At 38.7% G+C, this 27500-nt stretch overlaps 1 protein-coding gene across 1 annotated transcript in view; it reads right to left on the bottom strand.

The window, feature by feature from the left end:
- Positions 1–27500, bottom strand: part of LOC137644624 (serine-rich adhesin for platelets-like) — a 739321-nt gene that overhangs the window by 650029 nt on the left and 61792 nt on the right. The gene's annotated exons all lie outside the window — the stretch shown is intronic.

Here is a 27500-nt window from a genome sequence, read left to right as displayed (position 1 = left end):
AAATATATGTGTATATATTTACACTCATATATACATATAAATACATACATATATACACATATATACATATATATATACATATATAATTATATATGTAATATAAACACATATATATTTATGCATATACATACACATGTATACACATACAAATTTATATATATATATATATATATATATATATATATATATATATGCATATACATACACATATGTATACACATGCACAATTATATATATACACATACATATACATATATATACACATATGCACATACATATATATATACACATACAGATATATAACCATACACATATATACAGATATATACGCATATATATACACATATATATGCATATGTATACACATATATACGCATATATATACACATATATATGCATATATATACACATATGCATATATATATACACATACACATATATACACATACGCATATATATACACATATATACAGATATATACCCATATACACATACACATATACAATATATGCTTGTATTCACATACCCATATATATACGCATATATATGCATATATATACACATACGCATATATATACATATATACGCATATATATACACATATGCATATATGTACACATATACGCATATATGTACACATATACGCATATATATACAATTACACATACACACACATATATACGCATACATATACACAAATACGCATATACAGTATATACACATATACGGATATAAATACACATATACGGATATATATACACATATATACGCATATATACACATATGCATATATACACACATACGCATATATATACACATACGCATATATATACACATACGCATATATATACACATACGCATATATATACACACACATATATACACATAAACGCATAATACATACACATATAAACGCATATATATACACATATAAACGCATATATATACACATATAAACGCATATATATACACAAATACGCATATACAGTATATACACATATATACGGATATAAATACACATATACGGATATATATACACATATATACGCATATATATACACACGCATATATATACACATACGCATATATATACACATACGCATATATATACACATATATACGCATATATACACATATATACGCATATATATACACGTATATGCATATATACACATATATGCATATATATATAAACATATATGCATACATATATACATATACACATACATATACACATATATACACATACGCATATATATACACATACACATATATATACACATATATAAGCAAATATACATTAATACGCATATACATACATATATACACATATATGCATATATATATACATATATGCATATATATATATGCATATATATACATATATACGCATATATATACATATATACGCATATATATACATATATACGCATATATATACATATATACGCATATATATACATATATATGCATATACTGTATATACTGTACACATACGCATATATATACACATACGGATATACATATACACATATATTAGCATATATACGCATATATATACACATATATGGATATATACATATATATATGCATATATGTACATATATCTATGCATATACATATATATACGCATATATATACATATATATACGCATATATATACATATATATACGCTTATATATACATATATACACACATATATATACATATATATATATATATATATATATATATATATATATATATATATATATATATATATATATATATACATATATATATACATATATATATACGCATATATATACATATATATACGCATATATATACATATATATATACGCATATATATACATATATATATACGCATATATATACATATATATATACGCATATATATACATATATATATACGCATATATATACATATATATATACGCATATATATACATATATATATACGCATATATATACATATATATATACGCATATATATACATATATATATATACGCATATATATACATATATATATATACGCATATATATACATATATATATATACGCATATATATACATATATATATACGCATATATATACATATATATATATATATATATATATATATATATATATATATATATATATATATATATATATATATATATATATACACGCATATATTATACATATATATATTATGCATATATATATACATATATATATATATATATATATATATATATATATATATATATATATATATATATATATATATATATATATATATATATAAAACATGTTATGCAAATAAATGCATTGTAATCTTCAAAAACATAATTCTTCTGCTTTTGAATCAAGGGCTGCCTTCTGCAACCATCTCACACATAGCCAGTCATTTTAACATATCTACACTGTGCAGTAAGTAAACCAAAAAAAAAAAAAAAAAAATATATGGTGATATTTCAGTAAAAATCAAACTCCACCAGTCAGAAATAAAAATAAAAACACGTTCAGTTATGTATCTAAGAAAAAAAAAAAAAAACAATCCTTACAAAAAAAAAAAAGTAAATCACTTCATGATAAGTTTCTTTATCTTATAACCATGACTGCTTTTAAAATTTTGGTGGCATAGCCAAACATTGGCGCCAGGGAATTTAACCAGCTTTATGGGAAAAAATCTCGCAGTTGCGACGTGAAGTTAAAAGGCACGTGGATAGCAAAAAGAAATCAAGTATTTTGGAGCGGTTAAATCAGAAGACTAAAATGTGCGTGACGGTAGAGGACGAAGGAACTACCCACCTGCAGGCCATCATAAATACTATAAAATTGTATTCTTTAACACCATAGTTATTTCTACTAATATTCCTACTATTATTACTATTGATTCTGTTTTTATTGCCATTACTATTACTACTAAATCTTAGTTGAGAAACCTGTTAAAAACTTCATGTTGAGTTCAACTGTAGGTAAAATGTAACATATCTAACGAATAAATAAAAGCAAAATGCTGCTTGACTTACAATTAATTATTAAATTCGCATAGATTTCATTAAAAACAACTTTGCATAATTATTTTTCCTAAAAGACTAAAGCGAGAATAAATATATAAATTCGCTAGAATTTTAAGATAAGGTAAATATGAATGATTATATATCATCATTACGTATATAATATCTTACACCTAACACTCTCGAGTTAATTGTCACAGGATTGAAAAGGGATTTTAAAGATTAAACTTAATAGAGTTCACTAACTCCAAATATACCCACATAACTTTAAATTATGACCAAGATAAAAGGGCAGAAGTTCAATAGTATTAGGTCAGTTATTTTTCTTAAAATAGACAAGTGAAATAGGTTAATGTGGCCTTTTCGATCATTTAAGTCACAAAAAAATAAAACAGCTTAAACATGGCCCCTTCCATCCATTACGTCGCAAAAAAAAAAGTAAAACAAAGTAAACATGGCCCCTTCCGTCCATTACGTCGCAAAGAAAAAGTAAAACAAAGTAAACATGGCGCCTTCCATCCATTACGTCGCAAAGAAAAAGTAAAACAAAGTAAACATGTCCCCTTCCGTCCATTACGTCGCAAAGAAAAAGTAATACAAAGTAAACATGGCCCCTTCCATCCATTACGTCGCAAAGCAAAAGTAAAAGTAAACATGGCCCCTTCCATCCATTACGTCAAAAAGAAAAAGTAATACAAAGTAAACATGGCCCCTAACATCCATTATGTCGCAAAGGAAAAGTAAAACAAAGTAAACATGGCCCCTTCCATCCATTACGTCACAAAGAAAAAGTAATACAAAGTAAACATGGCCCCTTCCGTCCATTACGTCGCAAAGAAAAAGTAAAACAAAGTAAACATGGCCCCTTCCGTCCATTACGTCGCAAAGAAAAAGTAACACAAAGTAAACATGGCCCCTTCCATCCATTACGTCGCAAAGAAAAAGTAAAACAAAGTAAACATGGCCCCTTCCGTCCATTACGTCGCAAAGAAAAAGTAGAACAAAGTAAACATGGCCCCTTCCGTCCAATACGTCGCAAAGAAAAAGTAATACAAAGTAAACATGGCCCCTTCCGTCCATTACGTCGCAAAGAAAAAGTAATACAAAGTAAACATGGCCCCTTCCGTCCATTACGTCGCAAAGAAAAAGTAAAACAAAGTAAACATGGCCCATTCCATCCATTACGTCGCAAAGCAAAAGTAAAAGTAAACATGGCCCCTTCCGTCCATTACGTCGCAAAGAAAAAGTAAAACAGAGTAAAAATGGCCCCTTCCGTCCATTACGTCGCAAAGAAAAAGTAAAACAGAGTAAACATGGCCCCTTCCGTCCATTACGTCGCAAAGAAAAAGTAAAACAGAGTAAACATGGCCCCTTCCGTCCATTACGTCGCAAAGAAAAAGTAAAACAAAGTAAACATGGCCCCTTCCGTCCATTACGTCGCAAAGAAAAAGTAAAACAAAGTAAACATGGCCCCTTCCGTCCATTACGTCGCAAAGAAAAAGTAAAACAAAGTAAACATGGCCCCTTCCATCCATTACGTCGCAAAGAAAAAGTAAAACAAAGTAAACATGGCCCCTTCCATCCATTACGTCGCAAAGAAAAAGTAAAACAAAGTAAACATGGCCCCTTCCATCCATTACATCGCAAAGCAAAAGAAAACAAAGTAAACAAGGCCCCTTCCATCCATTACGTCGCAAAGCAAAAGTAAAAGTAAACATGGACCCTTCCACCCATTACGTCGCAAAGAAAAAGTAAAAGTAAACATGGCCCCTTCCGTCCATTACATTGCAAAGCAAAGGTAAAACAAAGGAAACATGGCCCCTTCCGTCCATTACATTGCAAAGAAAAAGTAAAAAAAAGTAAACATGGCCCCTTCCGTCCATTACGTCGCAAAGAAAAAGTAACACAAAGTAAACATGGCCCCTTCCGTCCATTACGTCGCAAAGAAAAAGTAAAACAAAGTAAACATGGCCCCTTCCATCCATTACGTCGCAAAGCCAAAGTAAAAGTAAACATGGCCCCTTCCATCCATTACGTCGCAAAGAAAAAGTAAAACAAAGTAAACATGGCCCCTTCCGTCCATTACGTCGCAAAGAAAAAGTAAAACAAAGTAAACATGGCCCCTTCCGTCCATTACGTCGCAAAGAAAAAGTAAAACAAAGTAAACATGGCCCCTTCCGTCCATTACGTCGCAAAGATAAAGTAAAACAAAGTAAACATGGCCCCTTCCATCCATTACGTCGCAAAGAAAAAGTAAAACAAAGTAAACATGGCCCCTTCCGTCCATTACGTCGCAAAGAAAAAGTAATGCAAAGTAAACATGGCCCCTTCCATCCATTACGTCGCAAAGAAAAAGTAAAACAAAGTAAACATGGCCCCTTCCGTCCATTACGTCGCAAAGATAAAGTAAAACAAAGTAAACATGGCCCCTTCCATCCATTACGTCGCAAAGATAAAGTAAAACAAAGTAAACATGGCCCCTTCCATCCATTACGTCGCAAAGAAAAAGTAAAACAAAGTAAACATGGCCCCTTCCATCCATTACGTCGCAAACCAAAAGTAAAAGTAAACATGGCCCCTTCCGTCCATTACGTCGCAAAGAAAAAGTAAAACAAAGTAAACATGGCCCCTTCCGTCCATTACGTCGCAAAGAAAAAGTAAAACAAAGTAAACATGGCCCTTCCGTCCATTACGTCGCAAAGAAAAAGTAAAACAAAGTAAACATGGCCCCTTACGTCCATTACGTCGCAAAGAAAAAGTAATACAAAGTAAACATGGCCCCTTCCATCCATTACGTCGCAAAAAAAAAGGAAAACAAAGTAAACATGGCCCTTTCCATCCATTACGTCGCAAAGAAAAAGTAAAACAAAGTAAACATGGCCCCTTCCATCCATTACGTCGCAAAGAAAAAGTAAAACAAAGTAAACATGGCCCCTTCCATCCATTACGTCGCAAAGCAAAAGTAAAACAAAGTAAACATGGCCCCTTCCATCCATTACGTCGCAAAGCAAAAGTAAAAGTAAACATGGCCCCTTCCATCCATTACGTCGCAAAGAAAAAGTAAAAGTAAACATGGCCCCTTCCGTCCATTACATCGCAAAGCAAAGGTAAAACAAAGGAAACATGGCCCCTTCCGTCCATTACATTGCAAAGAAAAAGTAAAACAAAGTAAACATGGCCCCTTCCGTCCATTACGTCGCAAAGCAAAGGTAAAACAAAGGAAACATGGCCCCTTCCGTCCATTACATTGCAAAGAAAAAGTAAAACAAAGTAAACATGGCCCCTTCCATCCATTACGTCGCAAAGCAAATGTAAAAGTAAACATGGCCCCTTCCGTCCATTACGTCGCAAAGCAAAAGTAAAAGTAAACATGGCCCCTTCCGTCCATTACGTCGCAAAGCAAAAGTAAAAGTAAACATGGACCCTTCCATCCATTACGTCGCAAAAAAAAGTAAAAGTAAACATGGCCCCTTCCGTCCATTACGTCGCAAAGAAAAAGTAAAACAAAGTAAACATGGCCCCTTCCATCCATTACATTGCAAAGAAAAAGTAAAAAAAAGTAAACATGGCCCCTTCCGTCCATTACGTCGCAAAGCAAAAGTAAAAGTAAACATGGCCCCTTCCGTCCATTACGTCGCAAAACAAAAGTAAAAGTAAACATGGACCCTTCCATCCATTACGTCGCAAAAAAAAGTAAAAGTAAACATGGCCCCTTCCATCCATTACGTCGCAAAGAAAAAGTAAAACAAAGTAAACATGGCCCCTTCCATCCATTACATCGCAAAGCAAAAGAAAACAAAGTAAACAAGGCCCCTTCCATCCATTACGTCGCAAAGCAAAAGTAAAAGTAAACATGGACCCTTCCACCCATTACGTCGCAAAGAAAAAGTAAAAGTAAACATGGCCCCTTCCGTCCATTACATCGCAAAGCAAAGGTAAAACAAAGGAAACATGGCCCCTTCCGTCCATTACATTGCAAAGAAAAAGTAAAAAAAAGTAAACATGGCCCCTTCCGTCCATTACGTCGCAAAGAAAAAGTAACACAAAGTAAACATGGCCCCTTCCGTCCATTACGTCGCAAAGAAAAAGTAAAACAAAGTAAACATGGCCCCTTCCATCCATTACGTCGCAAAGCCAAAGTAAAAGTAAACATGGCCCCTTCCATCCATTACGTCGCAAAGAAAAAGTAAAACAAAGTAAACATGGCCCCTTCCGTCCATTACGTCGCAAAGAAAAAGTAAAACAAAGTAAACATGGCCCCTTCCGTCCATTACGTCGCAAAGAAAAAGTAAAACAAAGTAAACATGGCCCCTTCCGTCCATTACGTCGCAAAGAAAAAGTAATGCAAAGTAAACATGGCCCCTTCCATCCATTACGTCGCAAAGAAAAAGTAAAACAAAGTAAACATGGCCCCTTCCGTCCATTACGTCGCAAAGAAAAAGTAATGCAAAGTAAACATGGCCCCTTCCATCCATTACGTCGCAAAGAAAGAGTAAAAAAGTAAACATGGCCCCTTCCGTCCATTACGTCGCAAAGATAAAGTAAAACAAAGTAAACATGGCCCCTTCCATCCATTACGTCGCAAAGATAAAGTAAAACAAAGTAAACATGGCCCCTTCCATCCATTACGTCGCAAAGAAAAAGTAAAACAAAGTAAACATGGCCCCTTCCATCCATTACGTCGCAAACCAAAAGTAAAAGTAAACATGGCCCCTTCCGTCCATTACGTCGCAAAGAAAAAGTAAAACAAAGTAAACATGGCCCCTTCCGTCCATTACGTCGCAAAGAAAAAGTAAAACAAAGTAAACATGGCCCTTCCGTCCATTACGTCGCAAAGAAAAAGTAAAACAAAGTAAACATGGCCCCTTACGTCCATTACGTCGCAAAGAAAAAGTAATGCAAAGTAAACATGGCCCCTTCCATCCATTACGTCGCAAAGAAAAAGTAAAACAAAGTAAACATGGCCCCTTCCGTCCATTACGTCGCAAAGAAAAAGTAAAACAAAGTAAACATGGCCCCTTCCGTCCATTACGTCGCAAAGATAAAGTAAAACAAAGTAAACATGGCCCCTTCCATCCATTACGTCGCAAAGATAAAGTAAAACAAAGTAAACATGGCCCCTTCCATCCATTACGTCGCAAAGAAAAAGTAACACAAAGTAAACATGGCCCCTTCCATCCATTACGTCGCAAAGAAAAAGTAAAAGTAAACATGGCCCCTTCCGTCCATTACGTCGCAAAGCAAAGGTAAAACAAAGGAAACATGGCCCCTTCCGTCCATTACATTGCAAAGAAAAAGTAAAACAAAGTAAACATGGCCCCTTCCATCCATTACGTCGCAAAGCAAATGTAAAAGTAAACATGGCCCCTTCCGTCCATTACGTCGCAAAGAAAAAGTAAAACAAAGTAAACATGGCCCCTTCCATCCATTACGTCGCAAAGAAAAAGTAAAACAAAGTAAACATGGCCCTTTCCATCCATTACGTCGCAAAGAAAAAGTAAAACAAAGTAAACATGGCCCCTTCCATCCACTACATCGCAAAGCAAAAGAAAACAAAGTAAACAAGGCCCCTTCCATCCATTACGTCGCAAAGCAAAAGTAAAAGTAAACATGGACCCTTCCATCCATTACGTCGCAAAAAAAAGTAAAAGTAAACATGGCCCCTTCCGTCCATTACGTCGCAAAGCAAAGGTAAAACAAAGGAAACATGGCCCCTTCCGTCCATTACATTGCAAAGAAAAAGTAAAACAAAGTAAACATGGCCCCTTCCATCCATTACGTCGCAAAGCAAATGTAAAAGTAAACATGGCCCCTTCCATCCATTACGTCGCAAAGCAAAAGTAAAAGTAAACATGGCCCCTTCCGTCCATTAGGCTATGTCGCAAAGCAAAAGTAAAAGTAAACATGGCCCGTCCATTACGTCGCAAAGAAAAAGTAAAAGTAAACATGGCCCCTTCCGTCCATTATGTCGCAAAGAAAAAGTAAACATGGCCCCTTCCGTCCATTACGTCACAAAGAAAAAGTAAAAAAAAGTAAACATGGCCCCTTCCATCCATTATGTCGCAAAGAAAAAGTAAAAGTAAACATGGCCCCTTCCGTCCATTACGTCGCAAAAAAAAGTAAAACAAAGTAAACATGGCCCCTTCCATCCATTATGTCGCAAACCAAAAGTAAAAGTAAACATGGCCCCTTCCGTCCATTACGTCGCAAAGAAAAAGTAAAACAAAGTAAACATGGCCCCTTCCGTCCATTACGTCGCAAAGAAAAAGTAAAAAAAAGTAAACATGGCCCCTTCCGTCCAATACGTCGCAAAGAAAAAGTAACACAAAGTAAACATGGCCCCTTCCGTCCATTACGTCGCAAAGAAAAAGTAAAACAAAGTAAACATGGCCCCTTCCATCCATTACGTCGCAAAGCCAAAGTAAAAGTAAACATGGCCCCTTCCATCCATTACGTCGCAAAGAAAAAGTAAAACAAAGTAAACATGGCCCCTTCCGTCCATTAGGTCGCAAAGAAAAAGTAAAACAAAGTAAACATGGCCCCTTCCGTCCATTACGTCGCAAAGAAAAAGTAAAACAAAGTAAACATGGCCCCTTCCGTCCATTACGTCGCAAAGATAAAGTAAAACAAAGTAAACATGGCCCCTTCCATCCATTACGTCGCAAAGAAAAAGTGAAACAAAGTAAACATGGCCCCTTCCGTCCATTACGTCGCAAAGAAAAAGTAATGCAAAGTAAACATGGCCCCTTCCATCCATTACGTCGCAAAGAAAAAGTAAAACAAAGTAAACATGGCCCCTTCCGTCCATTACGTCGCAAAGATAAAGTAAAACAAAGTAAACATGGCCCCTTCCATCCATAACGTCGCAAAGATAAAGTAAAACAAAGTAAACATGGCCCCTTCCATCCATTACGTCGCAAAGAAAAAGTAAAACAAAGTAAACATGGCCCCTTCCATCCATTACGTCGCAAACCAAAAGTAAAAGTAAACATGGCCCCTTCCGTCCATTACGTCGCAAAGAAAAAGTAAAACAAAGTAAACATGGCGCCTTCCATCCATTACGTCGCAAAGAAAAAGTAAAACAAAGTAAACATGGCCCCTTCCGTCCATTACGTCGCAAAGAAAAAGTAATACAAAGTAAACATGGCCCCTTCCATCCATTACGTCGCAAAGCAAAAGTAAAAGTAAACATGGCCCCTTCCATCCATTACGTCACAAAGAAAAAGTAATACAAAGTAAACATGGCCCCTAACATCCATTATGTCACAAAGGAAAAGTAAAACAAAGTAAACATGGCCCCTTCCATCCATTACGTCACAAAGAAAAAGTAATACAAAGTAAACATGGCCCCTTCCGTCCATTACGTCACAAAGAAAAAGTAAAACAAAGTAAACATGGCCCCTTCCGTCCATTACGTCGCAAAGAAAAAGTAACACAAAGTAAACATGGCCCCTTCCGTCCATTACGTCGCAAAGAAAAAGTAAAACAAAGTAAACATGGCCCCTTCCGTCCATTACGTCGCAAAGAAAAAGTAGAACAAAGTAAACATGGCCCCTTCCGTCCAATACGTCGCAAATAAAAAGTAATACAAAGTAAACATGGCCCCTTCCGTCCATTACGTCGCAAAGAAAAAGTAATAAAAAGTAAACATGGCCCCTTCCGTCCATTACGTCGCAAAGAAAAAGTAAAACAAAGTAAACATGGCCCATTCCATCCATTACGTCGCAAAGCAAAAGTAAAAGTAAACATGGCCCCTTCCGTCCATTACGTCGCAAAGAAAAAGTAAAACAGAGTAAAAATGGCCCCTTCCGTCCATTACGTCGCAAAGAAAAAGTAAAACAGAGTAAACATGGCCCCTTCCGTCCATTACGTCGCAAAGAAAAAGTAAAACAAAGTAAACATGGCCCCTTCCGTCCATTACGTCGCAAAGAAAAAGTAAAACAAAGTAAACATGGCCCCTTCCGTCCATTACGTCGCAAAGAAAAAGTAAAACAAAGTAAACATGGCCCCTTCCGTCCATTACGTCGCAAAGAAAAAGTAAAACAAAGTAAACATGGAGCCTTCCATCCATTACGTCGCAAAGAAAAAGTAAAACAAAGTAAACATGGCCCCTTCCATCCATTACGTCGCAAAGAAAAAGTAAAACAAAGTAAACATGGCCCCTTCCATCCATTACATCGCAAAGCAAAAGAAAACAAAGTAAACAAGGCCCCTTCCATCCATTACGTCGCAAAGCAAAAGTAAAAGTAAACATGGACCCTTCCATCCATTACGTCGCAAAGAAAAAGTAAAAGTAAACATGGCCCCTTCCGTCCATTACATCGCAAAGCAAAGGTAAAACAAAGGAAACATGGCCCCTTCCGTCCATTACATTGCAAAGAAAAAGTAAAACAAAGTAAACATGGCCCCTTCCATCCATTACGTCGCAAAGCAAATGTGAAAGTAAACATGGCCCCTTCCGTCCATTACGTCGCAAAGCAAAAGTAAAAGTAAACATGGCCCCTTCCGTCCATTAGGCTATGTCGCAAAGCAAAAGTAAAAGTAAACATGGCCCGTCCATTACGTCGCAAAGAAAAAGTAAAAGTAAACATGGCCCCTTCCGTCCATTATGTCGCAAAGAAAAAGTAAACATGGCCCCTTCCGTCCATTACGTCACAAAGAAAAAGTAAAAAAAAGTAAACATGGCCCCTTCCATCCATTATGTCGCAAAGAAAAAGTAAAAGTAAACATGGCCCCTTCCGTCCATTACGTCGCAAAAAAAAGTAAAACAAAGTAAACATGGCCCCTTCCATCCATTACGTCGCAAAGCAAAAGTAAAAGTAAACATGGCCCCTTCCGTCCATTACGTCGCAAAGAAAAAGTAAAACAAAGTAAACATGGCCCCTTCCGTCCATTACGTCGCAAAGAAAAAGTAAAAAAAAGTAAACATGGCCCCTTCCGTCCATTACGTCGCAAAGAAAAAGTAACACAAAGTAAACATGGCCCCTTCCGTCCATTACGTCGCAAAGAAAAAGTAAAACAAAGTAAACATGGCCCCTTCCATCCATTACGTCGCAAAGCCAAAGTAAAAGTAAACATGGCCCCTTCCATCCATTACGTCGCAAAGAAAAAGTAAAACAAAGTAAACATGGCCCCTTCCGTCCATTACGTCGCAAAGAAAAAGTAAAACAAAGTAAACATGGCCCCTTCCGTCCATTACGTCGCAAAGAAAAAGTAAAACAAAGTAAACATGGCCCCTTCCGTCCATTACGTCGCAAAGATAAAGTAAAACGAAGTAAACATGGCCCCTTCCATCCATTACGTCGCAAAGAAAAAGTAAAACAAAGTAAACATGGCCCCTTCCGTCCATTACGTCGCAAAGAAAAAGTAATGCAAAGTAAACATGGCCCCTTCCATCCATTACGTCGCAAAGAAAAAGTAAAAGTAAACATGGCCCCTTCCGTCCATTACGTCGCAAAGATAAAGTAAAACAAAGTAAACATGGCCCCTTCCATCCATTACGTCGCAAAGATAAAGTAAAACAAAGTAAACATGGCCCCTTCCATCCATTACGTCGCAAAGAAAAAGTAAAACAAAGTAAACATGGCCCCTTCCATCCATTACGTCGCAAACCAAAAGTAAAAGTAAACATGGCCCCTTCCGTCCATTACGTCGCAAAGAAAAAGTAAAACAAAGTAAACATGGCCCCTTCCGTCCATTACGTCGCAAAGAAAAAGTAAAACAAAGTAAACATGGCCCTTCCGTCCATTACGTCGCAAAGAAAAAGTAAAACAAAGTAAACATGGCCCCTTACGTCCATTACGTCGCAAAGAAAAAGTAATACAAAGTAAACATGGCCCCTTCCATCCATTACGTCGCAAAAAAAAAGGAAAACAAAGTAAACATGGCCCTTTCCATCCATTACGTCGCAAAGAAAAAGTAAAACAAAGTAAACATGGCCCCTTCCATCCATTACGTCGCAAAGAAAAAGTAAAACAAAGTAAACATGGCCCCTTTCATCCATTACGTCGCAAAGCAAAAGTAAAACAAAGTAAACATGGCCCCTTCCATCCATTACGTCGCAAAGCAAAAGTAAAAGTAAACATGGCCCCTTCCATCCATTACGTCGCAAAGAAAAAGTAAAAGTAAACATGGCCCCTTCCGTCCATTACGTCGCAAAGCAAAGGTAAAACAAAGGAAACATGGCCCCTTCCGTCCATTACATTGCAAAGAAAAAGTAAAACAAAGTAAACATGGCCCCTTCCATCCATTACGTCGCAAAGCAAATGTAAAAGTAAACATGGCCCCTTCCGTCCATTACGTCGCAAAGAAAAAGTAAAACAAAGTAAACATGGCCCCTTCCATCCATTACGTCGCAAAGAAAAAGTAAAACAAAGTAAACATGGCCCCTTCCATCCATTACGTCGCAAAGAAAAAGTAAAACAAAGTAAACATGGCCCCTTCCATCCATTACATCGCAAAGCAAAAGAAAACAAAGTAAACAAGGCCCCTTCCATCCATTACGTCGCAAAGCAAAAGTAAAAGTAAACATGGACCCTTCCATCCATTACGTCGCAAAGAAAAAGTAAAAGTAAACATGGCCCCTTCCGTCCATTACGTCGCAAAGCAAAGGTAAAACAAAGGAAACATGGCCCCTTCCGTCCATTACATTGCAAAGAAAAAGTAAAACAAAGTAAACATGGCCCCTTCCATCCATTACGTCGCAAAGCAAATGTAAAAGTAAACATGGCCCCTTCCGTCCATAACGTCACAAAGCAAAAGTAAAAGTAAACATGGCCCCTTCCGTCCATTAGGCTATGTCGCAAAGCAAAAGTAAAAGTAAACATGGCCCGTCCATTACGTCGCAAAGAAAAAGTAAAAGTAAACATGGCCCCTTCCGTCCATTATGTCGCAAAGAAAAAGTAAACATGGCCCCTTCCGTCCATTACGTCACAAAGAAAAAGTAAAAAAAAGTAAACATGGCCCCTTCCATCCATTATGTCGCAAAGAAAAAGTAAAAGTAAACATGGCCCCTTCCGTCCATTACGTCGCAAAAAAAAGTAAAACAAAGTAAACATGGCCCCTTCCATCCATTACGTCGCAAAGCAAAAGTAAAAGTAAACATGGCCCCTTCCGTCCATTACGTCGCAAAGAAAAAGTAAAACAAAGTAAACATGGCCCCTTCCGTCCATTACGTCGCAAAGAAAAAGTAAAAAAAAGTAAACATGGCCCCTTCCGTCCATTACGTCGCAAAGAAAAAGTAACACAAAGTAAACATGGCCCCTTCCGTCCATTACGTCGCAAAGAAAAAGTAAAACAAAGTAAACATGGCCCCTTCCATCCATTACGTCGCAAAGCCAAAGTAAAAGTAAACATGGCCCCTTCCATCCATTACGTCGCAAAGAAAAAGTAAAACAAAGTAAACATGGCCCCTTCCGTCCATTAGGTCGCAAAGAAAAAGTAAAACAAAGTAAACATGGCCCCTTCCGTCCATTACGTCGCAAAGAAAAAGTAAAACAAAGTAAACATGGCCCCTTCCGTCCATTACGTCGCAAAGATAAAGTAAAACAAAGTAAACATGGCCCCTTCCATCCATTACGTCGCAAAGAAAAAGTAAAACAAAGTAAACATGGCCCCTTCCGTCCATTACGTCGCAAAGAAAAAGTAATGCAAAGTAAACATGGCCCCTTCCATCCATTACGTCGCAAAGAAAAAGTAAAACAAAGTAAACATGGCCCCTTCCGTCCATTACGTCGCAAAGATAAAGTAAAACAAAGTAAACATGGCCCCTTCCATCCATTACGTCGCAAAGATAAAGTAAAACAAAGTAAACATGGCCCCTTCCATCCATTACGTCGCAAAGAAAAAGTAAAACAAAGTAAACATGGCCCCTTCCATCCATTACGTCGCAAACCAAAAGTAAAAGTAAACATGGCCCCTTCCGTCCATTACGTCGCAAAGAAAAAGTAAAACAAAGTAAACATGGCCCCTTCCGTCCATTACGTCGCAAAGAAAAAGTAAAACAAAGTAAACATGGCCCTTCCGTCCATTACGTCGCAAAGAAAAAGTAAAACAAAGTAAACATGGCCCCTTACGTCCATTACGTCGCAAAGAAAAAGTAATACAAAGTAAACATGGCCCCTTCCATCCATTACGTCGCAAAAAAAAAGGAAAACAAAGTAAACATGGCCCCTTCCATCCATTACGTCGCAAAGAAAAAGTAAAACAAAGTAAACATGGCCCCTTCCATCCATTACGTCGCAAAGAAAAAGTAAAAAGAAGTAAACATGGCCCCTTCCATCCATTACGTCGCAAAGCAAAAGTAAAACAAAGTAAACATGGCCCCTTCCATCCATTACGTCGCAAAGCAAAAGTAAAAGTAAACATGGCCCCTTCCATCCATTACGTCGCAAAGAAAAAGTAAAAGTAAACATGGCCCCTTCCGTCCATTACGTCGCAAAGCAAAGGTAAAACAAAGGAAACATGGCCCCTTCCGTCCATTACATTGCAAAGAAAAAGTAAAACAAAGTAAACATGGCCCCTTCCATCCATTACGTCGCAAAGCAAATGTAAAAGTAAACATGGCCCCTTCCGTCCATTACGTCGCAAAGCAAAAGTAAAAGTAAACATGGCCCCTTCCGTCCATTATGTCGCAAAGAAAAAGTAAAAGTAAACATGGCCCGTCCATTACGTCGCAAAGAAAAAGTAAAAGTAAACATGGCCCCTTCCGTCCATTATGTCGCAAAGAAAAAGTAAACATGGCCCCTTCCGTCCATTACGTCACAAAGAAAAAGTAAAACAAAGTAAACATGGCCCCTTCCATCCATTATGTCGCAAAGAAAAAGTAAAAGTAAACATGCCCCCTTCCTTCCATTACGTCGCAAAAAAAAGTGAAACAAAGTAAACATGGCCCCTTCCATCCATTACGTCGCAAAGCAAAAGTAAAAGTAAACATGGCCCCTTCCGTCCATTACGTCGCAAAGAAAAAGTAAAACAAAGTAAACATGGCCCCTTCCGTCCATTACGTCGCAAAGAAAAAGTAACACAAAGTAAACATGGCCCCTTCCGTCCATTACGTCGCAAAGAAAAAGTAAAACAAAGTAAACATGGCTCCTTCCGTCCATTACGTCGCAAAGAAAAAGTAAAACAAAGTAAACATGGCCCCTTCCGTCCATTACGTCGCAAAGAAAAAGTAAAACAAAGTAAACATGGCCCCTTCCATCCATTACGTCACAAAGCCAAAGTAAAAGTAAACATGGCCCCTTCCATCCATTACGTCGCAAAGAAAAAGTAAAACAAAGTAAACGTGGCCCCTTCCGTCCATTACGTCGCAAAGAAAAAGTAAAACAAAGTAAACATGGCCCCTTCCGTCCATTACGTCGCAAAGATAAAGTAAAACAAAGTAAACATGGCCCCTTCCATCCATTACGTCGCAAAGAAAAAGTAAAACAAAGTAAACATGGCCCCTTCCGTCCATTACGTCGCAAAGAAAAAGTAATGCAAAGTAAACATGGCCCCTTCCATCCATTACGTCGCAAAGAAAAAGTAAAATAAAGTAAACATGGCCCCTTCCGTCCATTACGTCGCAAAGATAAAGTAAAACAAAGTAAACATGGCCCCTTCCATCCATTACGTCGCAAAGAAAAAGTAAAACAAAGTAAACATGGCCCCTTCCATCCATTACGTCGCAAACCAAAAGTAAAAGTAAACATGGCCCCTTCCGTCCATTACGTCGCAAAGAAAAAGTAAAACAAAGTAAACATGGCCCCTTCCGTCCATTATGTCGCAAAGAAAAAGTAAAACAAAGTAAACATGGCCCCTTCCGTCCATTACGTCGCAAAGAAAAAGTAAAACAAAGTAAACATGGCCCCTTCCGTCCATTACGTTGCAAAAATAAAGTAAAACAAAGTGAACATGGCCCCTTCCGCCCATTACGTCGCAAAGAAAAAGTAATACAAAGTAAACATGGCCCCTTCCGTCCATTACGTCGCAAAGATAAAGTAAAACAAAGTAAACATGGCCCCTTCCGTCCATTACGTCGCAAAGAAAAAGTAAAACAAAGTAAACATGGCCCCTTCCGTCCATTACGTCGCAAAGAAAAAGTAAAACAAAGTAAACATGGCCCCTTCCGTCCATTACGTCGCAAAGCAAAAGTAAAACAAAGTAAACATGGCCCCTTCCGTCCATTACGTCGCAAAGCAAAAGTAAAACAAAGTAAACATGGCCCCTTCCGTCCATTACGTTGCAAAGCAAAAGTAAAACAAAGTAAACATGGCCCCTTCCGTCCATTACGTCGCAAAGCAAAAGTAAAACAAAGTAAACAAGGCCCCTTCCGTCCATTACGTCGCAAAGCAAAAGTAAAACAAAGTAAACATGGCCCCTTCCGTCCATTACGTCGCAAAGCAAAAGTAAAACAAAGTAAACATGGCCCCTTCCGTCCATTACGTCGCAAAGCAAAAGTAAAACAAAGTAAACATGGCCCCTTCCGTCCATTACGTCGCAAAGCAAAAGTAAAACAAAGTAAACATGGCCCCTTCCGTCCATTACGTCGCAAAGCAAAAGTAAAACAAAGTAAACATGGCCCCTTCCGTCCATTACGTCGCAAAGAAAAAGTAAAACAAAGTAAACATGGCCCCTTCCGTCCATTAGGTCGCAAAGAAAAAGTAAAACAAAGTAAACATGGCCCCTTCCGTCCATTACGTCGCAAAGAAAAAGTAAAACAAAGTAAACATGGCCCCTTCCGTCCATTACGTCGCAAAGAAAAAGTAAAACAAAGTAATCATGGCCCCTTCCGTCCATTACGTCGCAAAGAAAAAGTAAAACAAAGTAAAAATGGCCCCTTCCATCCATTACGTCGCAAAGCAAAAGTAAAAGTAAACATGGCCCCTTCCGTCCATTACGTCGCAAAGAAAAAGTAAAACAAAGTAAACATGGCCCCTTCCATCCATTACGTCGCAAAGAAAAAGTAAAACAAAGTAAACATGGCCCCTTCCGTCCATTACGTCGCAAAGAAAAAGTAAAACAAAGTAAACATGGCCCCTTCCATCCATTACGTCGCAAAGAAAAAGTAAAACAAAGTAAACATGGCCCCTTCCATCCATTACGTCGCAAAGAAAAAGTAAAACAAAGAGAACATGGCCCCTTCCATCCATTACGTCGCAAAGAAAAAGTAAAACAAAGTAAACATGGCCCCTTCCGTCCATTACATCGCAAAGCAAAAGTAAAAGTAAACATGGCCCCTTCCGTCCATTACGTCTCAGAGAAAAAGTAAAACAAAGTAAACATGGCCCCTTCCGTCCATTACGTCGCAAAGAAAAAGTAAAACAAAGTAAACATGGCCCCTTCCATCCATTACATCGCAAAGCAAAAGTAAAAGTAAACATGACCCCTTCCGTCCATTACGTCTCAAAGAAAAAGTAAAACAAAGTAAACATGGCCCCTTCCGTCCATTACGTCGCAAAGAAAAAGTGAAAGTAAACATGGCCCCTTCCATCCATTACGTCGCAAAGAAAAAGTAAAACAAAGTAAACATGGCCCCTTCCGTCCATTACATCGCAAAGCAAAAGTAAAAGTAAACATGGCCCCTTCCGTCCATTACGTCTCAAATAAAAAGTAAAACAAAGTAAACATGGCCCCTTCCGTCCATTACGTCGCAAAGAAAAAGTAAAACAAAGTAATCATGGCCCCTTCCGTCCATTACGTCGCAAAGAAAAAGTAAAACAAAGTAAACATGGCCCCTTCCATCCATTACGTCGCAAAGCAAAAGTAAAAGTAAACATGGCCCCTTCCGTCCATTACGTCGCAAAGAAAAAGTAAAACAAAGTAAACATGGCCCCTTCCGTCCATTACGTCGCAAAGCAAAAGTAAAAGTAAACATGGCCCCTTCCATCCATTACGTCGCAAAGAAAAAGTAAAAGTAAACATGGCCCCTTCCGTCCATTACGTCGCAGAGCAAAGGTAAAACAAAGGAAACATGGCCCCTTCCGTCCATTACATTGCAAAGAAAAAGTAAAACAAAAGTAAACATGGCCCCTTCCATCCATTACGTCGCAAAGAAAAAGTAAAACAAAGTAAACATGGCCCCTTCCATCCATTACGTCGCAAAGCAAAGGTAAAACAAAGGAAACATGGCCCCTTCCGTCCATTACATTGCAAAGAAAAAGTAAAACAAAGTAAACATGGCCCCTTCCGTCCATTACGTCGCAAAGAAAAAGTAAAACAAAGTAAACATGGCCCCTTCCGTCCATTACGTCGTAAAGAAAAAGTAAAACAAAGTAAACATGGCCCCTTCCGTCCATTACATCGCAAAGCAAATGTAAAAGTAAACATGGCCCCTTCCGTCCATTACGTCTCAAAGAAAAAGTAAAACAAAGTAAACATGGCCCCTTCCGTCCATTACGTCGCAAAGAAAAAGTAAAACAAAGTAATCATGGCCCCTTCCGTCCATTACGTCGCAAAGAAAAAGTAAAACAAAGTAAACATGGCCCCTTCCATCCATTACGTCGCAAAGCAAAAGTAAAAGTAAACATGGCCCCTTCCGTCAATTACGTCGCAAAGAAAAAGTAAAACAAAGTAAACATGGCCCCTTCCATCCATTACGTCGCAAAGCAAAAGTAAAAGTAAACATGGCCCCTTCCATCCATTACGTCGCAAAGAAAAAGTAAAAGTAAACATGGCCCCTTCCGTCCATTACGTCGCAAAGCAAAGGTAAAACAAAGGAAACATGGCCCCTTCCGTCCATTACGTCGCAAAGCAAAAGTAAAAGTAAACATGGCCCCTTCCGTCCATTATGTCGCAAAGAAAAAGTAAACATGGCTCCTTCCGTCCATTACCTCGCAAAGAAAAAGTAAAACAAAGTAAACATGGCCCCTTCCATCCATTACGTCGCAAAGCCAAAGTAAAAGTAAACATGGCCCCTTCCGTCCATTATGTCGCAAAGAAAAAGTAAACATGGCTCCTTCCGTCCATTACATCGCAAAGAAAAAGTAATGCAAAGTAAACATGGCCCCTTCCATCCATTACATCGCAAAGAAAAAGTAAAAGAAAGTAAACATGGCCCCTTCCGTCCATTACGTCGCAAAGATAAAGTAAAACAAAGTAAACATGGCCCCTTCCATCCATTACGTCGCAAAGAAAAAGTAAAACAAAGTAAACATGGCCCCTTCCGTCCATTACGTCGCAAAGAAAAAGTAATGCAAAGTAAACATGGCCCCTTCCATCCATTACGTCGCAAAGAAAAAGTAAAACAAAGTAAACATGGCCCCTTCCGTCCATTACATCGCAAAGATAAAGTAAAACAAAGTAAACATGGCCCCTTCCATCCATTACGTCGCAAAGAAAAAGTAAAACAAAGTAAACATGGCCCCTTCCATCCATTACGTCGCAAAGCCAAAGTAAAAGTAAACATGGCCCCTTCCATCCACTACGTCGCAAAGAAAAAGTAAAACAAAGTAAACATGGTCCCTTCCGTCCATTACGTCGCAAAGAAAAAGTAAAACAAAGTAAACATGGCCCCTTCCGTCCATTACGTCGCAAAGATAAAGTAAAACAAAGTAAACATGGCCCCTTCCATCCATTACGTAGCAAAGAAAAAGTAAAACAAAGTAAACATGGCCCCTTCCGTCCATTACGTCGCAAAGAAAAAGTAATGCAAAGTAAACATGGCCCCTTCCATCCATTACGTCGCAAAGAAAAAGTAGAACAAAGTAAACATGGCCCCTTCCGTCCATTACGTCGCAAAGATAAAGTAAAACAAAGTAAACATGGCCCCTTCCATCCATTACGTCGCAAAGAAAAAGTGAAACAAAGTAAACATGGCCCCTTCCATCCATTACGTCGCAAACCAAAAGTAAAAGTAAACATGGCCCCTTCCGTCCATTACGTCGCAAAGAAAAAGTAAAACAAAGTAAACATGGCCCCTTCCATCCATTACGTCGCAAAGCAAAGGTAAAACAAAGGAAACATGGCCCCTTCCGTCCATTACATTGCAAAGAAAAAGTAAAACAAAGTAAACATGGCCCCTTCTGTCCATTACGTCGCAAAGAAAAAGTAAAACAAAGTAAACATGGCCCCTTCCGTCCATTACGTCGCAAAGAAGAAGTAAAACAAAGTAAACATGGCCCCTTCCGTCCATCACGTCGCAAAGAAAAAGTAAAACAAAGTAAACATGGCCCCTTCCATCCATTACGTCGCAAAGAAAAAGTAAAACAAAGTAAACATGGCCCCTTCCATCCATTACGTCGCAAAGCCAAAGTAAAAGTAAACATGGCCCCTTCCATCCATTACGTCGCAAAGAAAAAGTAAAACAAAGTAAACATGGCCCCTTCCGTCCATTACGTCGCAAAGAAAAAGTAAAACAAAGTAAACATGGCCCCTTCCGTCCATTACGTCGCAAAGATAAAGTAAAACAAAGTAAACATGGCCCCTTCCATCCATTACGTCACAAAGAAAAAGTAAAACAAAGTAAACATGGCCCCTTCCGTCCATTACGTCGCAAACAAAAAGTAATGCAAAGTAAACATGGCCCCTTCCATCCATTACGTCGCAAAGAAAAAGTAAAACAAAGTAAATATGGCCCCTTCCGTCCATTACGTCGCAAAGATAAAGTAAAACAAAGTAAACATGGCCCCTTCCATCCATTACGTCGCAAAGAAAAACTAAAACAAAGTAAACATGGCCCCTTCCATCCATTACGTCGCAAACCAAAAGTAAAAGTAAACATGGCCCCTTCCGTCCATTACGTCGCAAAGAAAAAGTAAAACAAAGTAAACATGGCCCCTTCCGTCCATTATGTCGCAAAGAAAAAGTAAAACAAAGTAAACATGGCCCCTTCCGTCAATTACGTCTCAAAGAAAAAGTAAAACAAAGTAAACATGGCCCCTTCCGTCCATTACGTCGCAAAGATAAAGTAAAACAAAGTAAACATGGCCCCTTCCGTCCATTACGTCGCAAAGAAAAAGTAATACAAAGTAAACATGGCCCCTTCCGTCCATTACGTTGCAAAGAAAAAGTAAAACAAAGTAAACATGGCCCCTTCCGTCCATTACGTCGCAAAGATAAAGTAAAACAAAGTAAACATGGCCCCTTCCGTCCATTACGTCGCAAAGATAAAGTAAAACAAAGTAAACATGGCCCCTTCCGTCCATTACGTCGCAAAGATAAAGTAAAACAAAGTAAACATGGCCCCTTCCGTCCATTACGTCGCAAAGAAAAAGTAAAACAAAGTAAACATGGCCCCTTCCGTATATTACGTCGCAAAGCAAAAGTAAAAGTAAACATGGCCCCTTCCGTCCATTACGTCTCAAAGAAAAAGTAAAACAAAGTAAACATGGCCCCTTCCATCCATTACGTCACAAAGAAAAAGTAAAACAAAGTAAACATGGCCCCTTCCGTCCATTACGTCGCAAAGCAAAAGTAAAACAAAGTAAACATGGCCCCTTCCGTCCATTACGTCGCAAAGCAAAAGTAAAACAAAGTAAACATGGCCCCTTCCGTCCATTACGTCGCAAAGCAAAAGTAAAACAAAGTAAACATGGCCCCTTCCGTCCATTACGTCGCAAAGCAAAAGTAAAACAAAGTAAACATGGCCCCTTCCGTCCATTACGTCGCAAAGCAAAAGTAAAACAAAGTAAACATGGCCCCTTCCGTCCATTACGTCGCAAAGCAAAAGTAAAACAAAGTAAACATGGCCCCTTCCGTCCATTACGTCGCAAAGCAAAAGTAAAACAAAGTAAACATGGCCCTTTCCGTCCATTACGTCGCAAAGAAAAAGTAAAACAAAGTAAACATGGCCCCTTCCGTCCATTACGTCGCAAAGAAAAAGTAAAACAAAGTAAACATGGCCCCTTCATCCATTACGTCGCAAAGAAAAAGTAAAACAAAGTAAACATGGCCCCTTCCGTCCATTACGTCGCAAAAATAAAGTAAAACAAAGTAAACATGGCCCCTTCCGTCCATTACGTCGCAAAGAAAAAGTAAAACAAAGTAATCATGGCCCCTTCCGTCCATTATGTCGCAAAGAAAAAGTAAAACAAAGTAAAAATGGCCCCTTCCATCCATTACGTCGCAAAGAAAAAGTAAAACAAAGTAAACATGGCCCCTTCCGTCCATTACATCGCAAAGCAAAAGTAAAAGTAAACATGGCCCCTTCCGTCCATTACGTCTCAAAGAAAAAGTAAAACAAAGTGAACATGGCCCCTTCCGTCCATTACGTCGCAAAGAAAAAGTAAAACAAAGTAAACATGGCCCCTTCCGTCCATTACGTCGCAAAGCAAAAGTAAAAGTAAACATGGCCCCTTCCGTCCATTACGTCTCAAAGAAAAAGTAAAACAAAGTAAACATGGCCCCTTCCGTCCATTACGTCGCAAAGAAAAAGTAAAACAAAGTAAACATGGCCCCTTCCATCCATTACATCGCAAAGCAAAAGTAAAGGTAAACATGGCCCCTTCCGTCCATTACGTCTCAAAGAAAAAGTAAAACAAAGTAAACATGGCCCCTTCCGTCCATTACGTCGTAAAGCAAAAGTAAAAGTAAACATGGCCCCTTCCATCCATTACGTCGCAAAGAAAAAGTAAAACAAAGTAAACATGGCCCCTTCCGTCCATTACATCGCAAAGCAAAAGTAAAAGTAAACATGGCCCCTTCCGTCCATTACGTCTCAAAGAAAAAGTAAAACAAAGTAAACATGGCCCCTTCCGTCCATTACGTTGCAAAGAAAAAGTAAAACAAAGTAATCATGGCCCCTTCCGTCCATTACGTCGCAAAGAAAAAGTAAAACAAAGTAAACATGGCCCCTTCCATCCATTACGTCGCAAAGCAAAAGTAAAAGTAAACATGGCCCCTTCCATCCATTACGTCGCAAAGAAAAAGTAAAAGTAAACATGGCCCCTTCCGTCCATTACGTCGCAAAGCAAAGGTAAAACAAAGGAAACATGGCCCCTTCCGTCCATTACATTGCAAAGAAAAAGTAAAACAAAGTAAACATGGCCCCTTCCGTCCATTACGTCGCAAAGCAAAGGTAAAACAAAGGAAACATGGCCCCTTCCGTCCATTACATTGCAAAGAAAAAGTAAAACAAAGTAAACATGGCCCCTTCCATCCATTACGTCGCAAAGAAAAAGTAAAACAAAGTAAACATGGCCCCTTCCATCCATTACGTCGCAAAGCAAAGGTAAAACAAAGGAAACATGGCCCCTTCCGTCCATTACATTGCAAAGAAAAAGTAAAACAAAGTAAACATGGCCCCTTCTGTCCATTACGTCGCAAAGAAAAAGTAAAACAAAGTAAACATGGCCCCTTCCGTCCATTACGTCGCAAAGAAGAAGTAAAACAAAGTAAACATGGCCCCTTCCGTCCATTACATCGCAAAGCAAAATTAAAAGTAAACATGGCCCCTTCCGTCCATTACATCGCAAAGCAAAATTAAAAGTAAACATGGCCCCTTCTGTCCATTACGTCTCAAAGAAAAAGTAAAACAAAGTAAACATGGCCCCTTCCGTCCATTACGTCGCAAAGAAAAAGTAAAACAAAGTAATCATGGCCCCTTCCGTCCATTACGTCGCGAAGAAAAAGTAAAACAAAGTAAACATGGCCCCTTCCATCCATTACGTCGCAAAGCAAAAGTAAAAGTAAACATGGCCCCTTCCGTCCATTACGTCGCAAAGAAAAAGTAAAACAAAGTAAACATGGCCCCTTCCGTCCATTACGTCGCAAAGAAAAAGTAAAACAAAGTAAACATGGCCCCTTCCATCCATTACGTCGCAAAGCAAAAGTATAAGTAAACATGGCCCCTTCCATCCATTACGTCGCAAAGAAAAAGTAAAAGTAAACATGGCCCCTTCCGTCCATTACGTCGCAAAGCAAAGGTAAAACAAAGGAAACATGGCCCCTTTCGTCCATTACATTGCAAATAAAAAGTAAAACAAAGTAAACATGGCCCCTTCCGTCCATTACGTCGCAAAGCAAAGGTAAAACAAAGGAAACATGGCCCCTTCCGTCCATTACATTGCAAAGAAAAAGTAAAACAAAGTAAACATGGCCCCTTCCGTCTATTACGTCGCAAAGAAAAAGTAAAACAAAGTAAACATGGCCCCTTCCATCCATTACGTCGCAAAGCAAAGGTAAAACAAAGGAAACATGGCCCCTTCCGTCCATTACATTGCAAAGAAAAAGTAAAACAAAGTAAACATGGCCCCTTCTGTCCATTACGTCGCAAAGAAAAAGTAAAACAAAGTAAACATGGCCCCTTCCGTCCATTACGTCGCAAAGAAGTAAAACAAAGTAAACATGGCCCCTTCCGTCCATTACTTCGCAAAGAAAAAGTAAAACAAAGTAAACATGGCCCCTTCCATCCATTACGTCGCAAAGAAGAAGTAAAACAAAGTAAACATCGCCCCTTCCGTCCATCACATCGCAAAGCAAAAGTAAAAGTAAACATGGCCCCTTCCGTCCATTACGTCGCAAAGAAAAAGTAAAACAAAGTAAACATGGCCCCTTCTGTCCATTACGTCGCAAAGAAAAAGTAAAACAAAGTAAACATGGCCCCTTCTGTCCATTACGTCGCAAAGAAAAAGTAAAACAAAGTAAACATGGCCCCTTCCGTCCATTACGTCGCAAAGAAAAAGTAAAACAAAGTAAACATGGCCCCTTCCATCCATTACGTCGCAAAGAAGAAGTAAAACAAAGTAAACATGGCCCCTTCCGTCCATTACATCGCAAAGCAAAAGTAAAAGTAAACATGGCCCCTTCCGTCCATTACGTCTCAAAGAAAAAGTAAAACAAAGTAAACATGGCCCCTTCCGTCCATTACGTCGCAAAGAAAAAGTAAAACAAAGTAATCATGGCCCCTTCCGTCCATTACGTCGCAAAGAAAAAGTAAAACAAAGTAAACATGGCCCCTTCCGTCCATTACATCGCAAAGCAAAAGTAAAAGTAAACATGGCCCCTTCCGTCCATTACATCGCAAAGCAAAAGTAAAAGTAAACATGGCCCCTTCCGTCCATTACGTCGCAAAGAAAAAGTAAAACAAAGTAATCATGGCCCCTTCCGTCCATTACGTCGCAAAGAAAAAGTAAAACAAAGTAAACATGGCCCCTTCCGTCCATTACATCGCAAAGCAAAAGTAAAAGTAATCATGGCCCCTTCCGTCCATTACGTCGCAAAGAAAAAGTAAAACAAAGTAAACATGGCCCCTTCTGTCCATTACGTCGCAAAGAAAAAGTAAAACAAAGTAAACATGGCCCCTTCCGTCCATTACGTCGCAAAGAAAAAGTAAAACAAAGTAAACATGGCCCCTTCCGTCCATTACGTCGCAAAGAAAAAGTAAAACAAAGTAAACATGGCCCCTTCCGTCCATTACATCGCAAAGCATAAGTAAAAGTAAACATGGCCCCTTCCGTCCATTACGTCTCAAAGAAAAAGTAAAACAAAGTAAACATGGCCCCTTCCGTCCATTACGTCGCAAAGAAAAAGTAAAACAAAGTAATCATGGCCCCTTCCGTCCATTACGTCGCAAAGAAAAAGTAAAACAAAGTAAACATGGCCCCTTCCATCCATTACGTCGCAAAGAAAAAGTAAAACAAAGTAATCATGGCCCCTTCCGTCCATTACGTCGCAAAGCAAAAGTAAAAGTAAACATGGCCCCTTCCGTCCATTACGTCGCAAAGAAAAAGTAAAACAAAGTAAACATGGCCCCTTCCATCCATTACGTCGCAAAGAAAAAGTAAAACAAAGTAAACATGGCCCCTTCCATCCATTACGTCGCAAAGCAAAAGTAAAAGTAAACATGGCCCCTTCCGTCCATTACGTCGCAAAGAAAAAGTAAAACAAAGTAAACATGGCCCCTTCCATCCATTACGTCGCAAAGAAAAAGTAAAACAAAGTAAACATGGCCCCTTCCATCCATTACGTCGCAAAGCAAAAGTAAAAGTAAACATGGCCCCTTCCGTCCATTACGTCGCAAAGCAAAAGTAAAAGTAAACATGGCCCCTTCCATCCATTACGTCGCAAAGAAAAAGTAAAAGTAAACATGGCCCCTTCCGTCCATTACGTCGCAAAGCAAAAGTAAAAGTAAACATGGCCCCTTCCATCCATTACGTCGCAAAGAAAAAGTAAAAGTAAACATGGCCCCTTCCGTCCATTACGTCGCAAAGCAAAAGTAAAAGTAAACATGGCCCCTTCCATCCATTACGTCGCAAAGAAAAAGTAAAAGTAAACATGGCCCCTTCCGTCCATTACGTCGCAAAGCAAAAGTAAAAGTAAACATGGCCCCTTCCATCCATTACGTCGCAAAGAAAAAGTAAAAGTAAACATGGCCCCTTCCGTCCATTACGTCGCAAAGCAAAAGAAAAAGTAAACATGGCCCCTTCCATCCATTACGTCGCAAAGAAAAAGTAAAAGTAAACATAGCCCCTTCCGTCCATTATGTCGCAAAGAAAAAGTAAACATGGCTCCTTCCGTCCATTACCTCGCAAAGAAAAAGTAAAACAAAGTAAACATGGCCCCTTCCATCC

This window comes from Palaemon carinicauda, chromosome 7, assembly GCF_036898095.1.
Source record: "Palaemon carinicauda isolate YSFRI2023 chromosome 7, ASM3689809v2, whole genome shotgun sequence".
Classification (NCBI taxonomy): Eukaryota; Metazoa; Arthropoda; class Malacostraca; order Decapoda; family Palaemonidae; genus Palaemon; species Palaemon carinicauda.
The sequence above is the reverse complement of the archived record's forward strand: the minus strand, read 5'-3'. Positions and strand labels throughout refer to the sequence as shown.